The sequence below is a fragment of the Platichthys flesus genome, chromosome 10, assembly GCF_949316205.1.
Source record: "Platichthys flesus chromosome 10, fPlaFle2.1, whole genome shotgun sequence".
Classification (NCBI taxonomy): domain Eukaryota; kingdom Metazoa; phylum Chordata; class Actinopteri; order Pleuronectiformes; family Pleuronectidae; genus Platichthys; species Platichthys flesus.
This window is the reverse complement of record NC_084954.1, coordinates 17,021,041-17,029,199: the sequence shown is the minus strand read 5'-3', so window position 1 is coordinate 17,029,199 and position 8,159 is coordinate 17,021,041. Positions and strand designations below refer to the sequence as shown.

At 45.8% G+C, this 8,159-nt stretch overlaps 1 protein-coding gene across 1 annotated transcript in view; it reads left to right on the top strand.

Annotated features, from left to right (window-relative positions):
* Positions 1-671: 671 nt before the first annotated feature.
* myt1lb (myelin transcription factor 1-like, b) overlaps positions 672-8,159 on the top strand; it is a 102,914-nt gene continuing 95,426 nt past the window's right edge. The window contains exon 1 of the mRNA XM_062398143.1: positions 672-1,124. The gene's annotated coding sequence lies outside the window, so the exon portion shown is untranslated. The remainder of the gene's footprint in view (positions 1,125-8,159) is intronic.

Genomic DNA, 8,159 nt, shown 5'->3' with positions numbered 1-8,159 from the left:
GAGAGAGGAGGAAAGCTGTTCAGGTTATAATACACAGACGGGAGAGAGAGAGGATTTTTTAAGCTTCCTTCAATGGTCTCTCCCTCTCCTCTCCCCAGCACAAACACATGCTCATACACTCGCCCACCCTCCCTCTCTGACACACACACTCACACGCACACACACGCACACACACACACACATACAAACAGGCACGTTTGCTTTAGGGTATACCAGTCGGCTTTGGCAGTCCTCTCTTTTGTTGTCTTTGCTATTGGTTAGTCTCAGCGGCAACGCGGCGTGCGCCTCTATCGCTGGGGTGGGTGCATGTGTGTACATGTGTGTGTGCGTGTGTGTGTATGTGTGGAGTCTGAGAAGGCAGTGTGTGAAGGATGCTACTCAGAGTGCTCGGGTAAGTCAGCTCCTTTCTTCTCTCCCTTTCTTCCTTCCTTCCTTCCTCTGTCTCTGTCTTTTCCTTCTCTCTGTCTTTGAGCTTCTCTCCCCTTTTTCGCTCTCTCTGATGTGCAGTCTCTCCAGCTCGCATGGGACTCTCGCCTCTCTCCACCTACTGTGCACATCCGCTATGCACAGCTCTCTCCCCCCCCTCTCTCTCCCTCTCTCTCTCTCTCTCTCTCTCTCTGTTTTTCCTCTGTGTGCTCTCCCTCTCCTCTCAGTGTCTTTCTGGGTCTGCGTTACACCATCTCCTCCCCGGCTGTGACTCTCGCCATCCCTGCTTCTCTCGCCTGCTTCCCCTGCTCCCTCTCTCTCTCGCTCACTTCCTCTCTCTCTCTCTCTCTCTCTCACTCTCTCTCTCACTCTCTCTCTCTCCAGGCTGCGCCTCATTGGTGTGTCCTGATTCCCTTTTTTTCCATTAGGCTCCAGGCCCATTGGTCGCCTGCCTCCCAACCATTATCTCCACTCCTCCACCCCTCTGTCATCCTTTCTCCCTTCGCTCTCCCTCCTCCTCCCCTCATTCTCAGTCATCTCTCGCAAGTCGTAAAAATGATTTGCATGCAGGAGGAGAGCAGAACTTTGCAGTGAGCACAGTTAGTGAATCGAAGGGAGAGAAAGGAAAAAGGCTGGAAAGGGGGACGCGTTGTTCGGGAGAGGAGGACGAAAAGTTTAAAAAGAGAAGACTGCAGCTGGTACGTAACTTGCTTGTGCCATCTCATGACTGAGCCTTTGCTGTTGTGGAACAAATGATGTGCATGTACAATTATTGCAAGAGTGTGTTTGAGTGAATTGAGCCCAAAGAGTAAAACACATCTTTAATCTGAGATGGGTGAAGAAATTCTGAGCCTTAATTCTACACAGTTCTATGTGTTAATTGCTCCTGTGTTGTATTGTTGAGATATGTTTACCTATTGTGGTACAATGGCACAGGTGCAGTGACTTTAGTGAGAAGGAGCACAGTGTCACTGAGATGGTTTTTCAGTTCAGTATCGTTCCAGTCATGCTGCTCTGGATTTTCTACTATTAGTTTCTTTTTCATTTTTCCTTTGACTCTAAGTAGAATAGCTTTACCTTCTGAAAATGAATGTTCTCCTGCTGAATGAAATGCTTATTGTTCCACGAGGCAGCTTTTAGAAGTGGTATTCTAATGGGGGCACCAGTTTAAAAGTTTGTTCTGCAAGTTCTGCGCGTCTCCCGTGGATAATGCTGCACTGCAAACTTCTGTTGACTTCAGGAGGAGGAGAGCTACTTCTTGTAGAGACGGTCCTCATCCTCAGTGACATGCTGTTTTGTTATTGAAAAATTAAAATTGATATCATTTGTTTTTTTTACATTTTGCTGCTCCTGAAGCCTCAGCCATGATGAGTCTCCCTTGTTGTGCCTTATATTACATTTCTGTTGCTATCACTCTGACGCAGTTATGTATCCAGGGACGGTTGACTAACAGAAAACAATTAGAAGTAGAGGAAATGAAGACAGATAATTTCAAGCTGGAAGAGTCTCAAATACAGTTAAGTCTTTGCCGAAGTTGGCTGCCTCTAAATAATGGTCCACTCGGGTGCGCCAGCCCCTCCAGTCACCGTTTCATCCTACACCTTATCCTACTTTATTATTTATTTCTGCTTTGCAACAAAAGACAATGCAGATGTTGCTGTGTGAGCCTGCGTGTGTGTGCGCTCCTGTGGGTGGCACACGCTCTATACACACACAGCAGATGCGCCGCAACATGTTTCCTTCTGTCAAGACAAACAAAGCTCTGATACAAAGTGAGCCACTTGCGTCTCCGTTGCCCAAAATGTGTCAGAATGAATGTTCCTCATGTCAACAGATGATGGAGACAATATTTGGAGACATGTGTGGATACTGCGAGGGATTGTTAACTGTTCCGGGAAGAATTTCTCCGAACAAGAAACCAACCTTCAGGATAGCAGTCCTGCTAATATCAATATTCGATCCTGAAGGTCTATGGTCATAGATTTATTCTGTTTTTATAATAAACCCAGGGATAAGTGAAGGTTGAGCTGTATTTAGTACACTTTCCCTCGGTGCTCTGTACCTTACAGACGGCTGTGCCACTTTATTGAGGCGGTCAGGACAAGCCGCTTAGCATGAGGTGAAGCCATGTTCTTTGGGATGTTCCTTTAGCTGCAAGAGGAAGGAAATGTCTTGCTTGTTAGAGGGAGACTTGTGTTAGTGTGCAGAGATTGTGTGTGTGTGTGTGTGTGTGTGTGTCTGTGACTGTGTGCATGTGTGTGTGCGTGTTTGTGCCACCGCGGTGCCTGATGTGCTTTGCTGAGCGAGCCGCGGACAGGGAGACAGCTGAATGTGATTAAATTATAGAGGGAAAGCACGCTACCTGGGTCTTACTGAGACCAACATTGCGGGAACCCCCCTCCCTCCCTCCCTTCCCTCATCATCTCTCTCTCTCTCTCTCTCTCTCTCTCTCTCTCTCTCTCTCCTCTCTCTCTCTCTCTCTCTCTCTCTCTCTGGTATAGAAGCAGACGAATCCAGCCCCTTATAATCACAACAGTGTAGTCAGAGCTGGAGGGTAGAGGGAATTGGGTGTTGATGGGAAAGCAGAATATGGACTCTAAGGTCATAAGAAATGTACTGATGCGCTGGTACTGTAACATGTGACGACCGTTTCCTACCTCTGCTCAGTGCGTGACTGCGTAATTTTCTCTTTGCTCTTAATTGTAATTATTCATATATGTGTATGTAATGTGTTAAAGAAAACCTGCAGAATTTTTTTTATATCACGTATGGACGCAGAAGGATGGAGAGGCACTGTGTGACCCTCATTCCTCAGCAGCCTAATGCATGAGCAGCTAAAAGCCTCCTGGGGATCCCCTGCATGCAACCGGCTGGGGGGGGGGTTAGCCTCCATGTTGAGCGGCTGGAGCACACGCTATACGCTTAGTATGTCTGAGTCATATATGCTTCAGCATGACTCTGCATTCATGCGAGACTGCCTGCGTGAGCCGCCTGTGGTGGCCACTCCTGTAAATGCTTTCACATATGGAACAATGCAGGGATATGAATTTACTAAGCCTTAACATGTCATCAAACCCTCACTTGAATAATGGAGGCAATTTTAAATATATGTATGTATATGTACAAAAAAGTAGTTTAGTTTTAATTCTGCTGGAGACCACAAGCTGTTTTTTTTTTTTTACATCAAAATGCTAAACAGATTGAGTACAAATTAGCTAAAATTTCCAGTGACTCCCACCCAATTGCTGCTCTTGCTGCACTAGTATGCGTATCCGACATACAGAGGACAGGATCAAAAGAGGACAGTGTGAACCTCACATGCCCTGTGAAGCTCTTTGCTGCCATGCGACCAGGAATAAGCTGCTGTATGAGAGTAGCCTGGAACCACCAGACCAATTTGATTTTAGATTTTCAGAGGAGAGATACGACCAATCACAGCAGTGGGACATGTGACGTAGAGCAGAGCGACAGATATTTATAAGTGTTTTTAAACAGTTATGTGATCGGATTCAACCGACCTCTCCACCTCGGAGGTAGCTGTCTTTGTCTGTAACAAAATTCTCCCATTGGCCGCTGCTCTGTCAGTCATTGATAAAAGGTTATGATTGGCCAAACCACTTCGAAATCACTCTGTGAGAGTGACTGAATATGAGCTCTTTGATTGGTCTGGTCTCCAGGTTAGTGTATGAGAGAACACCACAGAAGAAATGCATGGCATACCTGGGAAGAAAAGGAAATACAGCATCAGCCTCAACATCAAAACCAGTTGCCTATTTCAATGTTGGCTGCACAATGCACCGCACTGTTACATCAAATATTATTACCACAAAATGTAGGGATTGTAGAAATACAATCTCATTCTACCACCAAATCTGTGAAGTTGATTTAATCTTGAATTACACCACTGCACACGTCTAGAACCACTTCCCAGTGCGTCCCAGTTTCTCCTCTCTGCAGCCTCTGCTGTCGTGGGTGCAGCTCTCAGTAGACTGCGCTTCCTTCAGCTCCACACCAGGAGCCCATCTCCCCAACACAGAGCAGATCGCCCTCCCTCCCTGCCGTGAAGGCTGAGACCAGCTTATTGGCCGGCCTTCATACATAACCTGCCCTTGACGTCACGCTGTGGTGCGCGAACAGAAGTGCTGGTTTGCAATAGACTGTGTTTGCCGATAACATTGTGGGTACACCTGCTGTCTTTCCTCGGGACGAATCATAGCACGCCGCAAATCAATTATGCAGCACCTGGGATCACTTCAAACATTTTGTCACGAATATGAATTTTATTTCTTTCTCTAACTGCCACAAAGGCCGGAAGAATCAGTCTGTGGCTGGGCTTCCACCGTGCATCCCCACGAACCTCTGTGAACACACCACAGGGAGACGATGTGATCTTCCAATCGGTCAGCAGAAGGCGGAGGGAGGGGATTGATCTATTTGAGCGGACACAATGTCAATACCGACGTCTACTCAGTGTAAGATGTAGCTGCTCTTGTGTCCTTCACACATGCATCCTTGCTACGCTTGCCGCTACAGGCTATTAATTATGCCACGCTCATCACTCAGTCCCAAATTCATTGTTTGTAGCAGTCGCTGGTGTAGGGATTTGGTGCAGCTGTATTGAGTTACTGCAACACTGTGGTCTGGACATGGAGAAGGTGATAGTGGTCAGCAATAATGCAAATAATTCAAAACTCTGCTTTTAATACATTTCAACCATGTCTTTTCTTTTGTCTAAATCCTTAACATTTCTTAATATTTACCTTGTCTTGATATTTCCCTTTTTTTATATATTAGTCCTTATTGTCATAATATCATCCTTTTTAAGCTTCTGTTCTGTTTTAACTATTTTTTTCATGTAGAGCAGCCTATTTCATGAAATAAAGAATGAAAGTGGTATGAAATTAAAGCCACAACAGTTCTTGTCTAAATAACAATTGTTGTGTTCTTTTGTATTTGGTAAAAAATTGATTCAAAGGGGGTGCTCCCATTTAGCTTAAGGAAATCTTTCTCCGGACAAGCCCAGAGCTAGAGCTAGTATATGGCTTGACCCTGTTAGAGCATTTTTCAAATAGACATAACGTTGACATCATGGTCATAGCTCATAGTCATACAAACCTACCACACTGGATTGTTGCTCCTGAATCAGTCTGCTAATAATGATGTCACCCGGTGTGACAAGGTCGTTTCCAATTAGTGCGTTCCTTTGATTGGTTTGTCGCTCTACGTAAAGTATTGGCACTGCCAGCAGAGATCCCTATCTTGGGAACTGCCAACGCCACCAAAGCATATTTAAAAGAAAGAGCAATGGCCAATGAGAAAAGCCCAACACTGGACCGGCCAACCAATGGTGTAGCTTTGAGTCTGTAAGTAAGTCACAGACAGTTCTACGCCTGGCCTTCTGTCGCAGTCCAACCAATTAACTGTCACAGTCTGAGGGGATTATGAGTAATTTTCCTGAAAACTCAAGATGTGGTTTTTGGATAAGCTCATTTCGACTTCATAGGTAGAGAGATACACTTGCATAATTGGTATCTGTCATTTCACCTGTGAAATTTCAAAAGAGAGGTTACACTTCTTTCTTTTCTTTGCAAAAGGAATAATACTTATTGTGACATTACACGATCTTGGTCCTTTTGTTTGTCCCTCTTGTGAAAGAAGTACTCAGACGGATCAGGATGCGGGTATCCCTTTCCAAGAGAGCTCAGGTGCCCCCCGAGCCGCCACGCACACACACCTCTGTGCCTTTCCTCGGGGAAAACATGATCTATCTCTTGGCGGGCAGGCCAATTAAAAACCAATCAGGCTACTTGAAGAGCGCTGGTAATGGGAAAGCCAAGGCAGTGGAGGAAGTGGGGGCTGATTAATGGACATTTTCACCTTGTGGCATAACAGCCTCCCACAGGCATCCATCACCGCAGGGGATAACGCTCCCCTAAACACCAGACCCAACACCCGCCCAGCACTGTCGTATATATGTTTTGTAGGCTGCAAGACTCTGAGTACATGATGATGATGAGGATGATGATGATGAGCAGTAAGTGTCAGATTAGATTAGAGTAGCTTTGTCTAAGCTTGCCTGACCTGTGAGGCCATTGTAATTTTTGTGTAAGACCGTGTCCTAACTGAATGTGGCTCCACATAGAGGATATGCTATTCTGAAAAGAGAATTCCTGCAGTGGTGCTATTGTATTGATAGCCCAACCTCCTCCCTCTGCTGATATATCACGGGCTGTGGAGTCGGCCGCCTATTTCTGTTGTTTTGTCGGGCGAACGCTGGACATTCCCAAAGGGTGCCGGCCCAATTTCAACAGTGGAGTCAAGACTCTTTTGCTAAAGGAGGAGTGAAAGCGGCGTGTTTGTGTCTTTCCCCTCTGGTGCCATTGTGAGGCGGCGAGCATTCACAAGAAAAGTATTAAACGGTGCGAGCGCGGCCCGTTCCATTTCAGGAGCTGCTGTGACCTACTTCACACAGCCTGGCAGCCCGCTGTAAATAAGGATTTTCATAACCTGGCTTGGCCTTTTCCCATTAGAGGCACGACTGCGCCTTGAAGAATATTACAAGAAGCACAGGAGCAGCTGTTTGGAGCGCTGCTACGATATCATCAAAGCTCTGACCTTGAGACGGCTTGTGTGGTTGTCATGCGATTACAATTAGTTTTAGTGCTGCTTGTAGTGCGAGCTGAAGGCTGCATATGCAAACAGTAGGGAAGGTACACAGGCAGGCAATTCAATCTTTTGTGCCCCCTGCTAAACCTTCTGTATGGTAATGTTTTCCTATATCCCCTGGTAGCCTGCCTACACACACCATCAGAGAGGGAAGAAATGTCGGAGATTCTAATTCGGGCAAGTTTAGTGAGCTAAGCCTCCCATCCATCAAGCCGTAGCTGAGGGTTGACACGAAGCGCAGTGATGTGCACAACTGTTGGGTGTTCACACTAAACTGTTTGGCTGATGTCAGCCACAGAAGGGTGAGGAAGTATGATCCAATGCACGATCAGGAATGAATAATCCTGAAACATTATCCCGTACATTACACATTGAGGGAAAGCTATATAGATATATAGATATGAGCTGGTCAGCGGAAGTAAATGCAAGCCTCCTTTATTTTAGCTGTTTTACTGTCAAAATAAATGTATTTTCGTCAAGTTCCTCCTTCATAGTTTGCATATACTGTACTTTTACACATCGATTCCGCTGCAGCCTTCGCACCCGGTGACATTCTCTCTCTCCAAACAATGGTAGGATGAATCAGAAGAGCCAATGTTTCAGTCACAACAACACCCGCCTCCTCAGCGATGACGCTGTCGCATCACGACTGAGAGTCAGGCCATGTCTGCACATCCTTTGGGTCAAAACAAACAAAGAGGCGGGTTTAGGAAATCTTAGCTCTTGCAGGTCAGTGAGTATACAGATGACAAGAAGATGGGGAACCGAAGGGAAAAAGATGATAGAGAAAGAAAGAAAAACTGGAAGAAAAAGAACAGAAAAGAAGAAACGGAAATCTAGGACTCCGCCAGACCAGTCTCAGGGAGAAGTGCTGTGATATTGGAAAATGATTACCAAACAGGCATCCATTATTCAACAGGGCAATCAGGGAGGGCACAATCTCCTTATTTATGCCAGCTCTGTAAATCAGATTTGTCGGTTTTGATCACTCTAAAATCTCCCAGTCACACGGCGGCAATATTGGGCGAATATTACACTGTCTAATGGGTAATTGATGACGGCATGTG